Raw genomic sequence first — 21,929 nt, 5'->3', positions numbered from 1 at the left:
AAATGAAGGGTTTACCTTGCAAATGGTGCAAACGCTATTTTGACATAGTGGCTTCGCCTTAGGCTTCCCAGCTGCCTTTAGTCATATCTGATGTGATCTGAAAAGACAATTTAGTGTTAAGAAATTGAGCTCTACAAGCATAGAAACCATTACAAAGGGCATGCTGGGAAATTCAATACATTTCCTCATTTTCAAACAGAAAGAATGGGAAAACGATAGCGTTTAATGAACTACAGCATTATAAAGTACTCGATGATCTTAATTACTGATGGCCTAAAGCATCCTCTTCCGTACACTACGTACATTATAAGGATATGACAAGTTGCAGAGGAGTTCTATGACCATACAGAGGAATAAGACTGAAGACAGAGTTCCTTTGTAATGCCATGCAACTCCAAGATGGCTTGCAATGTCCTCAAAATGTATGGTAGAGGGTATTTAATTCCTTATAAAACATGGTCAGCCCAGCTCTCTTCCTGCAAACCACTTAAATCCCTGGTGTTTTCTCTTCTATATGAGAGATATAAATACAGGGAGTGCAGAATTATTAGGCAAATGAGTATTTTGACCACATCATCCTCTTTATGCATGTTGTCTTACTCCAAGCTGTATAGGCTCGAAAGCCTACTACCAATTAAGCATATTAGGTGATGTGCATCTCTGTAATGAGAAGGGGTGTGGTCTAATGACATCAACACCCTATATCAGGTGTGCATAATTATTAGGCAACTTCCTTTCCTTTGGCAAAATGGGGCAAAAGAAGGACTTGACAGGCTCAGAAAAGTCAAAAATAGTGAGATATCTTGCAGAGGGATGCAGCACTCTTAAAATTGCAAAGCTTCTGAAGCGTGATCATCGAACAATCAAGCGTTTCATTCAAAATAGTCAACAGGGTCGCAAGAAGCGTGTGGAAAAACCAAGGCGCAAAATAACTGCCCATGAACTGAGAAAAGTCAAGCGTGCAGCTGCCACGATGCCACTTGCCACCAGTTTGGCCATATTTCAGAGCTGCAACATCACTGGAGTGCCCAAAAGCACAAGGTGTGCAATACTCAGAGACATGGCCAAGGTAAGAAAGGCTGAAAGACGACCACCACTGAACAAGACACACAAGCTGAAACGTCAAGACTGGGCCAAGAAATATCTCAAGACTGATTTTTCTAAGGTTTTATGGACTGATGAAATGAGAGTGAGTCTTGATGGGCCAGATGGATGGGCCCGTGGCTGGATTGGTAAAGGGCAGAGAGCTCCAGTCCGACTCAGACGCCAGCAAGGTGGAGGTGGAGTACTGGTTTGGGCTGGTATCATCAAAGATGAGCTTGTGGGGCCTTTTCGGGTTGAGGATGGAGTCAAGCTCAACTCCCAGTCCTACTGCCAGTTCCTGGAAGACACCTTCTTCAAGCAGTGGTACAGGAAGAAGTCTGCATCCTTCAAGAAAAACATGATTTTCATGCAGGACAATGCTCCATCACACGCGTCCAAGTACTCCACAGCGTGGCTGGCAAGAAAGGGTATAAAAGAAGGAAATCTAATGACATGGCCTCCTTGTTCACCTGATCTGAACCCCTTTGAGAACCTGTGGTCCATCATCAAATGTGAGATTTACAAGGAGGGAAAACAGTACACCTCTCTGAACAGTGTCTGGGAGGCTGTGGTTGCTGCTGCACGCAATGTTGATGGTGAACAGATCAAAACACTGACAGAATCCATGGATGGCAGGCTTTTGAGTGTCCTTGCAAAGAAAGGTGGCTATATTGGTCACTGATTTGTTTTTGTTTTGTTTTTGAATGTCAGAAATGTATATTTGTGAATGTTGAGATGTTATATTGGTTTCACTGGTAATAATAAATAATTGAAATGGGTATATATTTTTTTTTGTTAAGTTGCCTAATAATTGTGCACAGTGATAGTCACCTGCACACACAGATATCCCCCTAACATAGCTAAAACTAAAAACAAACTAAAAACTACTTCCAAAAATATTCAGCTTTGATATTAATGAGTTTTTTGGGTTCATTGAGAACATGGTTGTTGTTCAATAATAAAATTAATCCTCAAAAATACAAATTGCCTAATAATTCTGCACTCCCTGTATAACAGTAGCCTTGGTGAATAAAGGAGGAATCAAGTGCAAATTTGAACATACCACAAAGCAATTCGTTGTTTCTTGCATAAAGGTAGGAGGATCAGTTTAATGTAAATTAGATTAAAACGATGGTAAGCATCACAATGTGTAGATAAATGCATCATTATCACAATTCATGTTTTTTCTGATATGTATGATTATACAATGGCCTCATTTAGCCACGAAAAATACAAATCCATAAACCTTATTTATAAGATTAATAATATAGAATGCAATCTTAACGTCAATCCTTGGCATGATGAAAAATGACTGACTCAAGCACACACACACGTTTTGGAACTAGGTATGCCCAAAGGTTTTATCTTTAAGTATATCAGTATACAGAAGCGTACTAAAGAATATTTATGGGTGAATTATCTCATTAATTTGGGGTATTCCATTTTCAGACTATTATAAGTCTGAAAGAGGGGCTTGAGGGTCAGTCACTTTAGCAAGATCTCCTGACAACAGATAAACCGGTATGATTAGTTTAGTCACATCAGAATATGAAAGATCAGGCATTTTTCCAAACACAGTGGGTTTGTAATACAAACAAAGCCTTCACACCATTTCCATCAGTCAGCTACCTAGTAGTATTTACTATGTTGTAAATGACTGGAAAGCATAAAACTCGATTGGAGATATTCCAAAACACTTTATAGACAGCTGGATAGTAGGCCTCGGTGTACTGAAAAATCCAAGCAGTGAAGAAAGAGTGCAAAGCTACAAATTGAAAAATGGATGTTATTCTAGAATTCCAGTTCACGAACTAAGAGCAAGATTTACAAACTAATCTGACAGAATGTAAAAGGCAGATCTTAGTGACTACTCACACATGATCTTAAAGCTCGAAAAGGAAATCCAAAAAGTAGGGGAGCATGAAATCCAAGAATAAGAACCAGCGACTCAATCTAATGGTGGAGACCCTAGCTAGTTTGAGATGCAGTGGTGGACTAAACTATACTGCTTGAGTGGACAACTGAACAATCCATAATTCATTGTTTAGGATGCAAATTCATAGACAAACATTGGCAAAGCCAGTAGATTTTGCCTATGCGAGATCTATTGGCTTTGGTATTTTTTTTTTTTTTTTTTTTTTACACATGTTGCACAGCAGCGCTGGTTACATACACTCAGACTGTGGTAAGAGTGTCAAGTGCACCTATCGTATGTTGACCTGTTGGTCCACATGCGTACAAACAAGATAATGCTGTGCGTGTGCATTCGTAGACGTGTGCACACACAGATACACATAGCTGACCCTGCGCACGGGTCTATGCAGTAAGATGTCCACCCATAAATTCTTGTAATTAAAGTGTATCAATCCTGTGTTTCACAGTAGCAATCCCAGATGTGCATGTTTACTCTTCTCAAATTTCAGTGTGACATTCTCCAATTGTTAATATAATACAAATATATAATAATAAAATATAATACAAAATAGTTTTAATATAACATTTCAGTGAACAGCATTGCTGCACTGCTGGACTACTGGCACAGTTTTCCTGGATGTGCCATTCCAGAAATTGTATTTCTTAATGTTTGGAATGTATTCATCACATATAAAGAATGTCCTCACAACATTTGGAGACTTTTGCTACATTCTAGGAAAGTAACTATGCGAGAACATGCTCCATTCCCACTTTCTGAGTATAAGAAACGGTGAATTAGAAGGGGCAGTTCTTTTTAAGGAGGGACAGTTGACAGGTGGGGACTGTTTTAGCCACAGTGTGCTAATGTTGATGATTAAGGTGTCAATAGCTCAGGGGGTTCAGCGTCTGCTGCACAGATCTGAATGTTACTTGAAAAACACATTATATATTGATGTGGTGCCTGACGCAAGGTTACAGCTTAGATATTGATTGACTCTAAAACCTTCAGTCGAGCAGAGCGGGAGGGGGGTATAGTTGAAACCACGGGAGTGGATAGCAAGCTGGGGTGAAGCAGAGGGTCTGCAGATGCATGCATTTTGTAAGAGTGCATTTGGAAAATTAAAAAAAAAAAAAAAAAAATAGTAACTGGGGCCAGTGGAACAACACTGACCAGAGGAAGCATTACTTAGCCCAGGCTCCACAGCATGGATAAATACTAAAACCCCAGGAGAGGCTGGAGGCCAGGAGGAGCCACTGACTAAGACCGGAAATGAGAGTAACGTGGGAGCCAAGCAATGGTGAGTCAAGGTGAGTAATAGGTGATCTCTGAACCCCTTCTAAGTTTTGTTTTCCATTACAAGAGATTTCACAAGCACTGTGCAGGCAAAACCTGAAAAAGGGGACCAAAAAGGAATCCTCAACCAGCCAATCAACATAATTCTAAATTGCCACGGATCAAAAATTGTGCAATACTTTAACTCCCATGCCAAAACCCTGTAAAGGTAACACTACAATCTCCACTTGCTCGAACCCTCAGACATGATCAGTACAATGTTATCTCCCTTTAACTAGAAGTTACCCCAAAAGCAGCCTTGCAAATAAAGAGTACATGTACTGAGCCACCAATGTCTTGCTCGGATGAACGCAGAGCAGGATTGCACTTATCCGTATGACAGAAAACATGTCCTCCCACAGAGACTACTGGCACAAACTAGTACTTCCACAGCTCAGAAGCCCCAAAATGCACTTATGCTCTACAGAAGATCAAAATGTAATACTCAAATGAGAAAGACACTATTCAGGTCCAATTTTGAGTTGAACCTTTCCAGAAAGGTTATACATGGGTTACCTCCGTCCAAAGGAGCAAACCTCGTAATAATGATGACAACTGCTCACCACTCCTACTGGCATTAAGGGCCGCCCTCAAGGTGAAACAATAATACAGGTTCCTATGTTAATCAGTGCTGCTAGAACTGGTTTGGTCACAAGCTATTTTCTGCAACCACCAGTAGTTGCTGGCTCAGGGCACTGCATAGCCTATAAAGCCATCACAACTAGCACCACTGCTGATACAGATGACAAGCTCACTTCTCCCGCATTACCTGCAGCCAGATGCAGACAAAAAACATGGCAACAAGTCTTTGCCATTATGAACCCAAGATCTGGAACAACATCCATGTATCCTTCAAGATTGCACCAAATCCTGATCGAATTCAAGATCCAAAGAGAGCTATTTAATGGTCAATACATCATGATGAATAAACTGTCTACATCTGCTCTAACAACTAACCTTACGTTCCAACAGCTCATTGACTGGATCTTTGCTTTTGACCCTGTGCAGCTCTAGTTAGGCTTATGCTACAAAAATAGCACGTTATTGCATAAATACATACACAACACACAACAGGCCATGGCGGTAGTTGAAAGGCCTCTGTAGACAAGCCCTAAACGGTAGTGTAAGAATATAATTTTTCCATTCCTAGTCTGGAGGGAGAGGACAAAAGGTCCTTGGGGGTGACATTCAAGTGAAAGGAGAGCAATGATTACATTTACACAAAGCATTCATGCAGTGAATGGCTAGGTCACCACAAGACTGAGCTATGGTGAATAGAGTCATGCTCCAGCCTTCGCCATCGGCACTTAAAATGCATCCAAAGCTCAACAGGTTGGTCTTGTTTAGGAGGAAGAAGAATAAAGGACTGCATTTCATCTTCACACCAATCATTAGACTGATTGTCTGTTCAATTGCGTGCCAACCTCAGAATATCCCATCAAAAGACTTACATTTTTAAGGTCGAGCCAAGCAGACAGTGCAAGCTGTGTAGCTGCAAAAGAGCTATTGTGGGCTTACCGAGAACATACAGACTTGTAGCCTGCCCATTGCTTATCACTGACTGGCTATATTGTTACTCATTTACTAGCTTCTTACTGATTGACTTACCTGATCCCAGCTTGTCAATCTTGTGTTTCTCCCTCCCCTAGAGCAAATCATCTTTAGCTTCTCTCTGACTGGCTGGCTTATATTCTTTCATTTTTCTCTTTTTTTCCCCAAGTACTCAATGAGAGTGCTTGTGCTGTCCAGCTCTCTTCCTTGTGTGCTTCTTCACTCCTACTAAATATCCACCCGCGTGCTGTGTTGCTGTCGCCCTCATGTTGCAAGCTCTCTCATGTGCTTCTCCCCCTCACCAAACTCACTTTCTCCCCATGCTGCGCACTGCTTCTTCGCTTCTGTGCTTCTCGTCTGTCCCACATGTTGGTCTCTCTCGTGTGTTCCTTCTCTTCTCCCCGTCCACTCCCACTATCCTTTTTTTTGTTGTTTTATATTACTTGTTAATTTATGTTCTTTTTGTGGGGCAAGAAACAAGCAGCAAATTGCTGCTGGTCACTGTACTATCATTAAAAATGTTTAAAAAACCTTTCACTTTATTACTTTTTCATATTTGTTTGCTTAACAATCCATCGCGGATAAGTAAATAATGATAAAATAGACTCCAAGTCATCTCTCATGCTCACACCTACAAAATGATGCAGCGGTGTCGTCATGCATTTTTTCTTTTGACCATGCTGTACAGGTTCTGGCTGATGCTAAACAGCATGGCCAAAAGGCACTGGCGAAGCCAATTAGTCCAAATAACATGACCTAATAGATCTGCCAATGCTTGTTTAGAGTACATTTCAGATAAACCTTCTGGTCCATCATCTTTTCTTCTCCTCAAAATATTTGCTGACGCCACTTTTTTTTGGTCTGAACGTGTTAAGTAGCAGGCTGTTTCAAATCTAAGGGGCTTTGGCCTAACATGCACTTTCTGAGACCTCCTTTTCATGGCTGAGCAGCCTCTAGCCCCGTTCTTATTTACCGCCTGTGCTTCTTAGATACCTCGTCCATTCTTTCCATGGACTCAACAGCGGGTCTCGATACTTTGTCCTTTATTTGCATAGCATCACACACACTACTGGTCTCGACAGCCTGTCCCTTCTTTCCATAGCATAATAAACTATCTGGGTCTCAATTTGTCTCTTTTTTCCATTGCGTTAAAAGACGCTATGGGTAAAAGTGTTTCTCTAAAATATAGGACTAGCGGCAAATGTTAGCTGGAACCACTCCGACATGCACACTTCCAGACCTGCCTCTGCAGAGCCGCACTGAGACACAGGATGCCACATTCACAGGCTTTTGAGCAGCACTGAGCCACAAGATACCACACTCACTCAAGTTTTTTTTAATCATATTATTATTATTTTTCACATTGGACACTTTCTTTACTACACACTCATGTAAGGTCTGGAATACATGAAGTGCATGCAGAAACAAACCCTATGGTGGGATTGCAGTCTTGGGTAACCAGAGTCATCCATTTTCGTGGCACATCTCAGCCTTCAGTCATTGCAACACACACATCCAGTCTGAGAAGGAGTAACCTCCTTCATGATTGGTGGCAGTGCTTGCCATGACGAGAAGGAACAGCCATGGAGAAAACGAATCACACTGCTCTGCTCGTAATTACAGTGTGCTGAAGAGCAATATCTGGAACACTGTAGAGTCCCACAGCTGCGTTATAAAATCTACAGGCTTCCCTCACTCGGGTGACTGCTCGAAACCAGCACACCGCCCAGCACAGGCTGAAGTTCAGCTAATGAAATGCAAACAAATGATATGTTAAACAGAAATCACGGGGCGGGGCAGGGCTGGCTACGATCAACATCCCTTTCCGGCTTACACATGCCTCTAAAATGCAAGGTGCAGGAAAGTGGTGCCATCCGAACTGCGTTATGCACCTGGCATCCGAAACAGCCATCCTAAAAACGGGCTCCGCTGATGATCTCAGCCACGTTATGCCTCCTCCCAGTACTTTACTTCACCCTTTTCCGGTCACATACCTACTACTCTCCAAAGATCCAAAGCGACACTCTGGGACATAAGTAGCGAGAGATCTTGTAGAGAGCAACAACGGACAATCACATTCTGCACTTTAATCCTTCAAAGGTAGCTGAAGTGAACTTTTTCACTAATGAAAAACACAAGTTTTAACTTCATCTGCGATGCTAACGTTCAGCAGTTCCCCTTCACACAAATAAATATCGCTCGAAATAGGCTGGAAAATTGCCCTCGCTCCGAAATAACAAAAGTGTCCTTCTCTTTCTTGGTATTAACCATTTGGTCAAGGAACAGAAACAGACCTAACAGATCAATACCACAAAATCCTCTTTGAAAAACATATTTGAGAGCTATACAAAGGAACTAGGAAATGTATTCAACTGCTTAGAAGCCAAGATGTCCGGGCACTGGTAACCTGGGTACAGGCAAACACAACAGGGATCAATGCATTAACAAGTGAAGGTTTTCATATGGTCAATAATTGTTGTAAAGGTTCAGTTTTGGAATTTCATTGTGCTCAAAGGGCTGTGTGTCAACAGTGAGAAGTCCGGGTTGAACGGGAGTTATTCACGGAGTAGCAATAACCTTACTGACATTAAAGTGCATGATATGATGTGCACATCCCAATTAAACCCAGAACTCGAACAGCCTGATAGGAAAGCAATGCCTTTAAGCTTTGACTAAAATGGAGCTTCTAGACAAGCGATTAGGTCAAAGCAATAGTGAGCCCCGGGTGGGGTTCCACGTCACGATCAAGTTTCTGAATGGGAACCTATGTTGAGTCACAACTGCAGTATTTCTATGCCCGTACCTGCGATGTGACCTACTTAATGGTAAATGAACACATCTCGAAGGCCTGTAAAAATAATCTCTCAGAGTTCAAGGCTTTAAACTGGATTGTATATCAAGAAGGCAGTGAATGATGGCTCAGACAGAACACCATCAACCTTCACGTCCCCTACCGAAGTCTGAATATAGCGTTTAGCATTCACTGGGACACTGCATATCTGAGTGAGAAATGGATACAGGAAATTCCAATCACCAAATCGTCATTCTTAATAAACGGGCCCATTACATCACAAAAAGGTAAAAGAGGGACGTAATATGGTTATCAGACACTGTATAATAATTAGAACGAAAAAGTCAGTGGAGCTGGACAACAAACTAGTTTCTGTAGTAAGTAAGGGACCACCCATTCCAAGATGAGGACATTGAATTAATTTTTTTACATTTCCCAGCCTTGCATTCAATGACTTTGCTTAATACGACCAGCTACCCACCTCTGCATGGGTTTGTAAAATATAAGCCAGATGTTAACATCTAGCATGACTGTCAGCACATACATAAAGCCCACACTGGTACTTGAAAACATATTTGATTAAAGTGCTTGTTGTCAGAGGGTTGCTAGAAGCGACGGTTTAGCTCTAGAATGTAATAACAATGTAAACATGTAGTATAACAGTGGTGATGATTGCACAGAAGCAAGACAAAGCAAGACAAAGCAGGACCAAGGTTACTGCATTTCACTGTATCGCACTGAAGCATTTGAATAATGCTTCACAACACTAACAGGGACATTAACCACAATCCAAGAATCCTTAAACCCCAAATTATATATAAACACCGGCTACCATATTTTACAAGAATGAAAAGACATCTTATATTAGCCTGGAGGATTTTTATTTAACATTTTTCTACAATGCCGCAGCAACTACAAGGTATTCGTTTGCTTTACACAGAGCTGAGAAATCACAATTGAAAATTTATCAGACAACGAGTCAGTTGAATTATAAAATATCTCCTGCAGCAAGAGATTTGTATTAGCTCAAGTGGTGACTGAAGACATGAGTTTCAGCAATTTTCTCAAGGATGGTTCTCAAATGTCAAAGCAATGATGGATCTTTTCAAAAGAAAGCGATGTCTGGTTGCAACAAAGAAGAAACACAATCATCGGAGCACACATATGCTATAATGCTCTGTTGTATTTGAAAGATGTTGTAACTGGTGTTACACCATTAGTAAAGACTGACAGCAATATCACAGCTCGGTGCTTTCAACCACTACCTTTGAGGATCCTGTCCAAGGCCAGTGTTTGATTTCTGCTTGTTTGAGCTAAACCATCAGTAGTATAGGGTCCGTTCATTTACAGCTTTCATGTGCATGATTTGTTCATACTGGAGTTACAGCACATGTTTAGAGTTGGATATACATGGGTAGGAAGACATCTGGGAAGATTGGTTTCAAACTCTTCAGCTACTATTATGTGCCAGAAGGCAGCAGCGGTTATGAGATCTGGACAATCATAGTATTTCTTGACCGGTTTAAGTATGGGGTGTTCGGCAGATGTTTGGTTTAGCTTATTATATGTGAGTCTGGAATAGTGTATGTTGTTTAGCAATAGAATAGTTGCAGTTATGAGCATGCTCAGATCCACCTATATGATCCTACTGAGCTGCACTGTATGTATTCGCAGTGTTCTGCCTACACTGACTCCTACATCTGTTAAGTGAGGGGTTATTAGGTCACCGGTTAATGGATTAAAGACCTTCAAATGGCCAAGTCTGAGTGAGACAGACAAGATCGCATTTCTTCTGATCGATAAGATTTCCTCTGAGCAGAGGCCGATTTTATGGAAAGTTCATATTTTCACTTGTTAACAGCATTAGCTCTGAATTTAGAAGCACCTCCATGCTGTAAGGAGTATCACACGAGGGCAATGAACAGAGTTAGCCCTGTAATGGAAATGTTGGAAATCGGAGAACAAAGTGTGCTTGACTGACATCTAAGTGGCCATGGAATAGGGGCAGCGCTTCTGAAACTACACATTGAAATGTACTTTAGCCTCTAACACATCATGAAATCCACTTCTATTTTCAAAAGCAGTTATTAGGTTTAACTGCAAATTCAAGATACATTTTTATTGTGCATGTAGAAGAAGATCCTCGTCTTTAGGTACTTTTTTTTTAATTACCCTAGGGGTCGTCAGGTTGGTCTTTCACTTAAAACAAATATTACCTATGTATTCAACACGCCACACTGCCTGTTTGCAGCAGGATTCTTTGCACTACATGTGACATGTATGGATAGATACGAATAAACTTTAGAGGGTTTCATGATGGTACATCTTAGGGATGCATGCGATTTTTAAATAATCTATTTACAAGTAATTTAAAAAAAAATGTTGCAGAACATTTAACTGGAAATATGATGCTTGCGTGAAACAGTGTGAGCATTAATACGCAGGCACAGTTCTGAACACTAAGGGTGGTGTTCAAAATACAACTTTTCTCTTCTAGAAATGTGCCCAGGTTTACATCTAATGTCCGACTTTCTGGTACTCAACATGATAACCATTACCATGCACACATCAAACCGGTGACAGGTTCAGTTTCTCACAAGTACTCACTTGCAAACACTCGTGCTTCAGGAAATACAGCAGGTTAACAGCTCGAAACTGTGAAAACACTCAGTATTTCATTTTCTTAAGAGTTTTTCTCTTTCTGTCCTGGACAAAACACATTGTCCGTTACGAACTATGAACGCAGGTTTGTTATCATTTATCAAGTGTGGAAGACTTTCCCTATTTAAATATGCGGGCTGATAATTACTGTCAAATTACATGTATCCTTCTTACCACAGACGCATTCTGACGTAAAAGCGTCTGCAATATGAACATTAATTCACTTTGCATGTGATACATTATTATTATTACAAGTAAGTAGTAACAATATACTTCACACAAGCACAGACCAAGAGGCTGTCTTTGCTCAGAAACTGACAACTGATTGTCCTTCTTAACCCTAATCCTTTTAAAAAAAAAAAAAAAGATTTTACTTACAGCACAGCGCACGTGTTGTCAGCGAAAGATATTGTATTAAATAAAGCTTCAACACGGGTTTAGATCGGAGTAAATACTATTTGGCTTTGTCAATGTTTTTTTTAGCCATGTAACAACGCAGGATGCTGTGCAACACGGCTTAAAGTAAAGAAAAGCTTTGTGTTATGCCGCTGTCAATGCTGGCCACGTCATTGGGCTTTTTTTTTTTTTTTTTACTTTAAATGATATTGTACAGCAGCCCCCACTGCTGTGAAACATGTCTAAATAAACAATGGCAAAGCCAATTGATCTGGAATAGGCGAAACCTATTGGTTTTGGTGTCCGCACTTCATTTCCCTCGCAAACTCAGAGTGCTGGCAAGCATCGTCCACAGTTTCTTCTCCAAACAGCAGTAAATCTATAGAAAGCAGTGACCAAGCCCTGTCACACCGCACAGCTGCATGCCAACCAGAGCTGCAGCAGAACGGAGTAAGAGTACCTTGCCCTGTGCACCGGCCTCAGCCGCGTTTTCGTTCACCTGAGAGAACTGGGAAGATAACCACAGCCTTGGAAACAAAATAAATAAAGCATGGGCAAAGCTAACAGGTTCTTCCCCATCCACACAAGTGAGCTTTGTCAATGCTTTTGCCGAAGAAATGGTGTGCAGCAATGTAAAAAAAAATCTCAAAAACGTGTATACACGTGTTTACGTCATTACACATGTGCAGCCCAGTGTGATTATGTACATACATATGGCACCACACTTCCACACTCGAGCACCACCCTTCTACACTCCTTTCCAAGTTGGAAGACACCCTTGAGCAGCAAATATTGAAATAAAATGATCAGATATGTATATATGTGCGGACAAGTCATGACAACTGCAGCCCAGTGTGATGACGTATGTGAATAAGTATGGCATGACACAAGCACGCTGCTTTTAATTTATTTTTTTCCATTCCAAGATGGCAAATATCGTTGAGCAGTAAATGAAAAAAAAAAAAATGTTAACATGCACAATATCAGTAATTTAAAATACAGCAGCTAAGCAGCACATGGCAGCTGCTGGATTCTGAAGAAAAATACTAAAAAAAATATTAAAGGGCAATGATAAGGGGGTAGGGGAGTAATAAGGGAGAAGACGGGGTGATGTCAACATGGTGGGGACAACAGGAAGCAGGAGAGGAAGCAACGGAGAAGCTTGACGCAATGGAGGAAAGAATGAAAAAAATGTGAAAGGCAGGTTTGGGGAATTAATGCACAAGTTAGAGGAGGAGCTATGCTTTATTTAGGCAGAAAGCAGCACAAGAGGGAGACAGCAAGAAAACACTTGCACTTTAAAAAAATGCTGAGAGAAAAAGAAACAAGCATTTGCAATGCAACGAGTCTCGCATTTGCTCGAGTTAGAGCTATTAGCGTTGTAAACTCCTAACCGGACGTTTCTTGCCACACATATTAAAAAAAAAAACGAAGCGAGATTGCACTATGTAAAAAGCAGCGCAATCGCACTGAAATTGAAAACGGAAAAACAGAGCGCAATTGCGCTATGTAAACCCCTGCGCAATCGCGCTGCTTGGAAAATAAAATTATAAAGTAGTCCAGAAACCATGCTGAAAACATGGAGCCTCATATGTTTTCAGTAGTTTACGGTGCTGTGTAGGTGGGCTAAACACTGGAAAAGGCATGACGTATGCATGCCTTTCGGGAATGAAAGCAAGCAGATTTTAAAAGGCAAGCCCACGAACCAATGAAAGTGACTGACGTGACATGGGCGTGGTTAAAAGCCCAAAGAGAGATTACTGCAGGGGAAGGAGCACTTTACGCTCTCCCCTAAAAAGGAGTTCGCTGAATGTGAGCAGTGGGAAGATACAAGTAATCCAATCAAAATGATAGTAAATATGCTATGCTCCGGGGGAGGGCAAAAACAAGAGCAGTAAGATAAAGCCTTAAATAAGAAGCAAGAAAATGAGTGACAAGAAAGCCAACTATTGGTGAGCAATGGGCTGGCGGTAAGCCCACTAAGTTTTTCATACGGTCCAGACACAGCTAAAAGATTTCAGTATGCGAGAGCTAAAAAGCACCTCCCTTCCGTCTCTGTGCTCCAACTCAAGACTCCACTCACAAAAAAGAATTTCCAATCAGGTGTTTGTCTATGGGGTTTGAGGACTTCCTTTGTAATAGACAAAAACAGGACTGCAAAAAAAAAAAAAAAAAAAAAACACACAAATCGGTCATTTGCAGTATGTAGATGTGAGCTCAAATGCCAAAAAGCCGCCCCACTTGTATTCAAAACGTTTCCATCACAAACTGGAGTGTGAGTGCTTTTGTCATTCTATATTTTGTGTGCTGTATTTAGGAAAGTCTGTTCTTTTCGGTTTGTGGTGTCAAGGAGATCTGTCAAAGTGCATTTACAGATTATTTACTCATCTGTTAGGACAAAAATATGCCCCGTGTTCGACCAAAAGCCTAGGCCTCATGTTGCTGGCAGAGTGCTTTGACGTGTTAGTGTATACCAGATGTTATTTAATATCTCATCTATGGAATGTCTGCGTGTGGCAGTTCCTGTGATAAATGCAATTAGAAGAAACAAACTATTTGTGCCGAGAAGGAAATGGTGGTGGATAACTTGTGCCGAAGGTGGATTGGAGAAGGATTATTCTTGTGTAGAGGGTGGATTGGTCAAATAAGCAAAAGTAACAACTGGAACGGTGATACAAGTTGGAGAATTGTAAATAATCTGGCACCATTGATTGCAGCTTGAGCCACACCGAAGATGAGATCTGAAAACACCCCGAGTAGTCGGATTGTTTTCAAATGATGTGGTAAGGGTGTAGCTCACTCATTAATTGCTTTTTAAGACTCACCAATGCTACAAAGTGGCTATCACAAGCCAGCTCATTACAAAACAAACAAATGCATAGGTTTTGCCTGTTCTTCTGCACTTTCAAAGTCTAATTTGGAGCAGGTCCAGATGGACGAGTCATAGTAATTTACTCCTAGCTAGACAAGTTTAATTTGAATAAAGCAACACTCCAATGCAATTACTGGTCTGTACGGCTAACTAGATAGGAGGCATGTGTGATTGATGTCAAAAGAAATGTAGTAACTAAACACAATGATTCAACCCAGAAACACAGAAATGTACCGAACAATAAAGTGTAGAATATAGAAATTGAAAAACAAATCTTGAAAAATGGATCTAAAAAAGCATGGATTTAGGTTGTTTGCTATTCATGATACATCCCGTGGACAGTACAGCAAACAATGGCATACCCTGAGAATACGCAGCCATCTCCTCTAAAGCTACCTCTACATCAATAAATGGTACTCAAATGCATTCACTTCTTATGACAAGGAAAACTTTCAGTCTATTCCGCTGAAAAGAATCACACTGGAGTGCATCCAATGACGACAGCTTCCCACTTGGCTGCGGCATCATTCTATCAGCAGCACTTGCGATGGCATGACCACATAAAAGCTCTCTACTACCAGTGGATGCAAGAATTAAAGTTCAGAGTTCTTTTCAACATGTGCAACTTTCTGAAGAAGAGGACCATGGCACATGCGGAAAATGGACGCTCGTTATGTGCATTCACAAGCCGCAAACCTCATCTTATATTGAGCTTTCAGACAGGCATTTCTCTGGGAATTCAGAGATCTAGGATGCGGAATTCACTGAGGATCAGGGTAGAACCAATCTATTACCTTATTAGATAAAGTCAGAAAACGTGACTGTTGTAGCGTCCATTCAACTAAATCCATCAGCTTCAGCCACAGTGATTAAAGAGTATCATGCGGGTGCGTTATAGACACCGATTGTACACTAATTATCCCTTTCTGTACATTACATTCTATAGTTCAATAAGCACCATAAAAGTCACCAGAAGGCTACACGGAGCGTCAAAAAACGAAAACAACAAACATGCTAAAAGCTTCTCTGACATTGCGGCAGATGCATAACAGGCTTAATTTACATGAAAATCCATTTATATTTAATAAAAGACACCAGGCCAGAAACAATGGTAAAACAAATGTATCTGGCTTTGAGTTCTGACTAAAATATTCTTTCTAAAAAATGCCTGCTGCAGTTAACAAGAATGAAAAAATAGTTTCTGTACAGAATACACCTCAGAGGTAAAATGCTTAATCTAAAGCTTAAGTGTACTGTACTGAGATGTAAAATAGTCCCCTATACATTGCAATTCAAAGGCTCTTTAGAAGGAAGAATTATATACCAAACAGCCAACCATATTAGATGAAAGGCAAATTACTCTGGCAGAGCCAACGCCTCCCCCATGTACATTTTTAAGAGTAGAAATCTGCAATGTGTTTAAAGGCATTGTGGCATAAGGAGAAATGGTACAATATGTAGACTGGCGGTGGCTCTGGCCTTTCAAGAGACAGCCAGTTAGCAAAGGGGCAGTTGTCTATGCAGTTAAACAACTGCCAGTTAAGTATGTAGTTTAGAAACTTTCACTTCAAATGTCAATGGAATGGTATGATTTAATGTACTAAATTTAAACACTTCCATATGTCAAAGAACCAGTTCCCACATTTTAAATCTTTATCATGTTCTTACATCTTGTTTGTTGTGTAATTTACATCACAACTATTTTGAAGATTCTGCATGTTATTTGGCACTTAGGGATGAGCCAGGCCACTATTTCGCCCTTGGCTCGACTGCTGAGCCATTTTAGGACAAGGGCAGAGTGGGCACCTGCCTAGGGCACAACCTTCCAAGGAGTCTGCCCTGTCCAGATCTTAGCAGCAACCCTTTGAATCAGTTGCTGTGGATCTTCCAGCTTATCCTTACCTGATCTTCCTCTTTAATTCTCTTTGTTTTGTAGTCTGGGCTATCAGTTCTGAGATAAATGAGTCGTGGATGCACACTCTAGTGCTGTGGGACAACAGACAAGTTGTCGGTATCTCACACCCCGACATTAGGTTTAAGACTGTCGCCCACACTATCTGCCCTACCTCACTAAATTTATTTAAGGTTTAATGTCTAGACGATGGTGACGAGAGCCAGCTTTTGTTTGTTCAACTTGTCTAAACTAGCAGAAGGTGAAAAAGGCACTTACCTTAATGTTTTCCAAACTGTTTGTCATGGGCTTTAAAAGGTTTAGAAACGTAAACAATTTTTATTTTTATTTTTTCAAGAAAGATTGGGTAGATTTGGGCATCAATTTACTAATGAACAAGGTCATAATGTGCTATCGGAATGTAGCATACCTAGAGACAATCACATACAGAGCATAGGGAATAAACAGTGTGATGTTTGAAAATAACAACTGCACTGATAAAGTGTGTTACAAATGTGTTTGTGAAATTGACCCTTTGTCCTGAATTTTGAGTCTCTTTCAAAAAATCTGAAGTCCTGTCCAGAAGATACCTTCATTCTAGGTGGTCATCCTAGGGCCCATCAGGAGGGTCGTCATTGGGGGCTGCATATTCATGTTTCAGCACTGGAATAACATTTTGCGTATATATTTTAACATACGGTTTTTATCATGCCAACTAGTTTTCAAAAAACAGCAATAGCCATTCCATTAGGGAAAACCAAACCTGCATTCAAAATAAGAAGCTACATAAATTCTACATTACAGAAATGTTTCAATAAACCAAACAAAATCCATGTCAACGTGCCAGAGTGCTGAAAAATGGCAACATATGTTTTAAAAAGCATAATGAGCAGACACAATTACAATGTAAATTGCCACATATCCCTACTGGTTTATACTATGGAGATATATCACAGTTTGATAACAGAATGTGTGTCCACCCATGATGTAATGCAGACCTGTGGTCCAATGACCCCTAGAGGTCCGCGAGGCCTATTCAGGGGGTTTGCGACTGTATTATCAAATAAAATAAAAATTAAATTACTACATTAAAATGAATAAAGTACATGCAAATGAATAAGCAGCACTGAAAATGTGAAAACCTTTAATATATTTGTCAATTTAGCAAAATTATTTTAATATTTGAGTATTTGTTTGTTGTAAATAATTTTTTGTATTTTTGTGTATTGTTCTGAAATTTCAAAACATAGAAAGAGCTGAGGCCAGTGGTCCGCAGCTTCCAATCGTGGTTCTGTGGGGGGGCTCTGATTCCAGTAATGATCCAGTGGGAGGTTCAGAGAAGTCAAAAGGTTAAAAACTGCTGATGTAACGTCTTTTTATTTCAAAGGCAGTTGGATGGTATACTGGATGCATTTCCTTAACAGAGAATGAGCGCTTCGCCCTTCTGATATCTTCCAAGTACAGAAACTGGACAGGCATTTAAAAATTGGCACCTCCTGCTTCAGATAAAACAGAAGCCACCTACATCTGTTCAAGAAATGTGGACCTCTACAATGCAAACTCATGATTTGAGAAAAAAAAAAATCACTAACAAAACTGGTAACCAGCTTCAATCTTCCACTTGTCACTTCTGTCGCCAAACCCACAGGGGTCGAATGCCTTTTTCTGATAGGTCGCAACTACTGCTTAACCCCTTCGCTGCCAGGCCTTTTCCCCCTCAGGTGCCAGGCCTTTTTGTGGCTATTTGGGCCACTTTGTGCTCAGGCCCTCATAACTTTTTGTCCAGATAAGCTACCCACGCCAAATTTGCATCATTTTTTTCCCAACATTCAAGGGATTCTAGAGGTATGTGGGTTCCCCTGGAGGAGACCAATAAATTACTAAAAATACAATGAAAATTTTGTTAAAAAAAAAGAAAAGGGAAAAAAGGGCTGTACAAGAAAGCTTGCCGTTTTTCTCTCCTAAAAATGGCATCAACAAAAGGCTTGCGGTGCTAAAATCACCATCTTCCCAGCTTTCAGGAACAGGCAGACTTGAATTAGAAAACCACATTTTTCAACACAATTTTGACATTTTACTGGAACATACCACATTTTTACTATTTTTTGTGATTTTAGCCTCCTTCCAGTTAGTGACAGAAATGGGTGTGAAAATAATGCTGGATCCCAGACAACTAGACATTTCTGAAAAGTAGACAAAATTCTGAATTCAGCAAGGGGTCATTTGTGTAGATCCTACTAGGTTTTCCTACAGAAAATAACACCTGAAATAAAAATAAATATTGAAACTGAGGTGAAAAAAAACCCAGCCATTTTTCTCCACGTTCTACTCTAACTTGTTCGGGCAATATCAGAGTTTCAAAAGCAATATATCGTTACGTCTGCTGGACTCTTCTGCTTGCAGGGATATATAGGGCTTGTAGGTTCATGAAGAACTCTAGATACACTGAGCCAATAAAGGAACTGCACCTTGCAATGGGTTTTCATTGTATACAGCAAATCATTTGGTGAAATATAAAGAGTGAAAAATAGGTATCAAGGAAACCTTTGTATTTCCAAAATGGGCACAAGATAAGGTGTTGAGAAGCAGTGGTTATTTGCACGTCTCTGAATTCCGGGGTCCCCATACTAGCATGTGACTTACAGGGCATTTCTCAAATAGTCGTGTTTTTCACACACTGTCTTACATTTGGAAGGGAAAAATGTAAAGAAAGACAAGGAGCAATAACACTTCTTCTTCTGTTCTGTGTTCCCCCAAGTCTCCCAATAAAAATAGTACCTCACTTTGCATGGGTAGGCCTAATGCCCGCGACAGGAAACGCAACATGGACACATCACATTTTACATTGAAATCTGACGTGTTTTTTTAGAACGTGCCTAGCTGTGGATTTTGGCCTCTAGCTCAGCTGGCACCTTGGGAAACCTAGCAAACCTATACATTTTGAAAACTAGACACTTAGGGGAATTCAGGATGGGGTGACTTGTGGGGCTCTCTCCAGGTTCTGTTACCCAGAATCCACTGCAAACCTCAAAATGTGGCAAAAAAATGATAATAAAATAATTTCCTCACATTTCTGTGACAGAAAGTTCTGGAATCTGAGAGGAGCCACAAATTTCCTTCTACCTAGCACGCCCCCAAGTCTCCCGATAAAAATGGTACCTTACTTGTGTGGGCAGGCCTAGTGCCCGTGACAGGAAATGCCCCAAAACACAACATGGACACATCACATTTTCCCAAAGAAAACAGACCTGTTTTTTTTGCAAGGTGCCTAGCTGCCGATGTTGGCCTTTAGCTCAGCTGGCACTTAGGGAAACCTACCAAACCTGTGCATTTTTTTAAAACTAGACACCTAGGGAAATCCAAGATGGAGTGACTTGTGGGGCTCTCACCAGGTTCTATTACCCAGAATTCTTTGCAAACCTCAAAATCTGGCCCAACAAAAGCTTACATTTCAGTGACAGAAAGTTCTGGAATCTGAGAGGAGCCACAAATTTCCTTCCACCCAGCATTCGCCCAGGTGTCCCAATTAAAATATTGTACCTCACTTTTGTGGGTAGGCCTAGTGCCCACTATAGGAAATGCCCCAAAACACTACGTGGACACATCAAAATTCTCAAATACAAGACTACCTGTTTTTTGAGAGGGGGGTGGGACCTGCATTTCTGGTCCTGGGCTCAGCAGCCATATAGGGAAACCTACCAAACCCAGACATTTCTGAAAACTAGACACCCGAGGGAGTCCAGGGAGGTGACATGCATCCCCGTGTTTTCTTACCCAGAATCCTCAGCAAACCTCATATTTTGCTACAAAAACTAATTTTCCTCACATTTCTGTATGGGATCACTGCACCGGCACAAATGTCTACCACTCAACATTCCCCCTCAGTCTACCGATAATAATGATAACCTCACTTGTGTAGGTGGGCCGAGTGCCTGTGACAGGGAAGAGCCAAAAACAGGTAAAAAATTGAGAGAGAACCAAAGCGGGTCCAAAAGAGCAGTTTGAAAAAAAAAGTTTTTAAGCTGACAAATGGGGCAGAATTTGTATTGGTATAGATGCAACAATGCTGGGTGGTAGGAATTTTGTGGATTCCTGCAGATTCCAGAAGGTTCCATCACAGAAATGTGGGGAAAAAACTATCATTTAGCCTCAGTCGCAGCAAGTGCCAAGTCACAATATAGTGGCTTGAAACAAGCAAATAAAAGAACATGGCATAATGCAACGTGCTACGAACATATATGAGCTAGTCTGATCATGGTCATCATACAGCCATCCAGATAAAAAAGATATATCATTTGCTTTTACATTGGTCAGTTTATGAATATTCTAAGATACTGCTGCAAAACAAATGGCATCTGAAGAAGAGGGCAATATTACACAAATAAAAAGGGCTACCGTATTTTCAAGAAACAGAGCAAAAATGTTTTTGCTCCTTATCATGATTGCCATTGTCCTTAAAGTTGTGGTTGTAGGTATCGGAGGACAGTGTTTAGAGCTGTCTAGATCTGTGAAGTCCTTAAATGTGTGTGAGAAATACTGTGTTTAATCAGGAAAGGAAGCATCATCTTTGTTCTTGTTGCTACCTTTACCAAGAATGTTTAAGTATGGTTCTGTATGAAAAAATACAGATATATGGTCTATATTAATAAAGATCCATACACTCTGGGTGCTATACATTTGGAGACAGAGATGCTCATTACAAGTCTGGCGGTCCACGGACCACCAGACTCGTGGTGGAGGTCGGACCTCCACCAAAGCAGCAGTCCGGCCTCTACATTATGACCCTGGCAGAGCCGCCACGGTCCGACCGCTGGCACCGCCAGTCGATAGCCTGACGGTGCCAGTGGTCTTAATCCACCAGGGCAGCGCTGCAAGCAGCACTGCCCTGGGGATTACAACTCCCCTCTCCACCGGCTTTTGCATGGTGGTCCCACCGCCATGCAAAGGCTGGTGGAGACGGGGTGCCAGAGGCTCCATGGGGGCCCCTGCACTGCCCATGCCAAGTGCATGGGCAGTGCAGGGGCCCCATGGACAGCCTTGTTGCGCTTTTCACTGCCCGAATTACAGGCAATGAAAAGCGCGACAGGTGCTGTCGAACCAGACGCACAGCAACACTGCCTCTGGCTCGATTACGAGCCGGAGTCAATGTTGTGGTGATAACAGGGTCGGCGGGGGAAAACTGAAGTGGCGGTTTTCCGACCCAAAGAGTTTGGCGAGCAGCCTCCGCCGCCTGCCAAACTCTTAATAAGAGCCAGAGTGTTTGTGGGGCATATTTAGAATCCAAACTTTCTAAATGTTTGACACATATGACTGCAGCTTTTATTAGTGATTGTGGCAAGCAGGTCTGATGAGGGCCCCCTCATATTTTACAAGATTTGTTCCTGTGGCATCCCTTGAACCTTTGATTCTTATCTGTGATTGTGTGGACTTTGCCCTT

At 41.1% G+C, this 21,929-nt stretch overlaps 1 protein-coding gene across 1 annotated transcript in view; it reads right to left on the bottom strand.

Moving 5' to 3' along the window:
• Positions 1-21,929, bottom strand: part of ZDHHC7 (zinc finger DHHC-type palmitoyltransferase 7) — a 281,517-nt gene that overhangs the window by 197,962 nt on the left and 61,626 nt on the right. Inside the window, exon 2 of the mRNA XM_069216286.1 lies at positions 16-97. The gene's annotated coding sequence lies outside the window, so the exon portion shown is untranslated. The remainder of the gene's footprint in view (positions 1-15; positions 98-21,929) is intronic.

This window comes from Pleurodeles waltl, chromosome 12, assembly GCF_031143425.1.
Source record: "Pleurodeles waltl isolate 20211129_DDA chromosome 12, aPleWal1.hap1.20221129, whole genome shotgun sequence".
NCBI lineage: Eukaryota > Metazoa > Chordata > Amphibia > Caudata > Salamandridae > Pleurodeles > Pleurodeles waltl.
The sequence above is the reverse complement of the archived record's forward strand: the minus strand, read 5'-3'. Positions and strand labels throughout refer to the sequence as shown.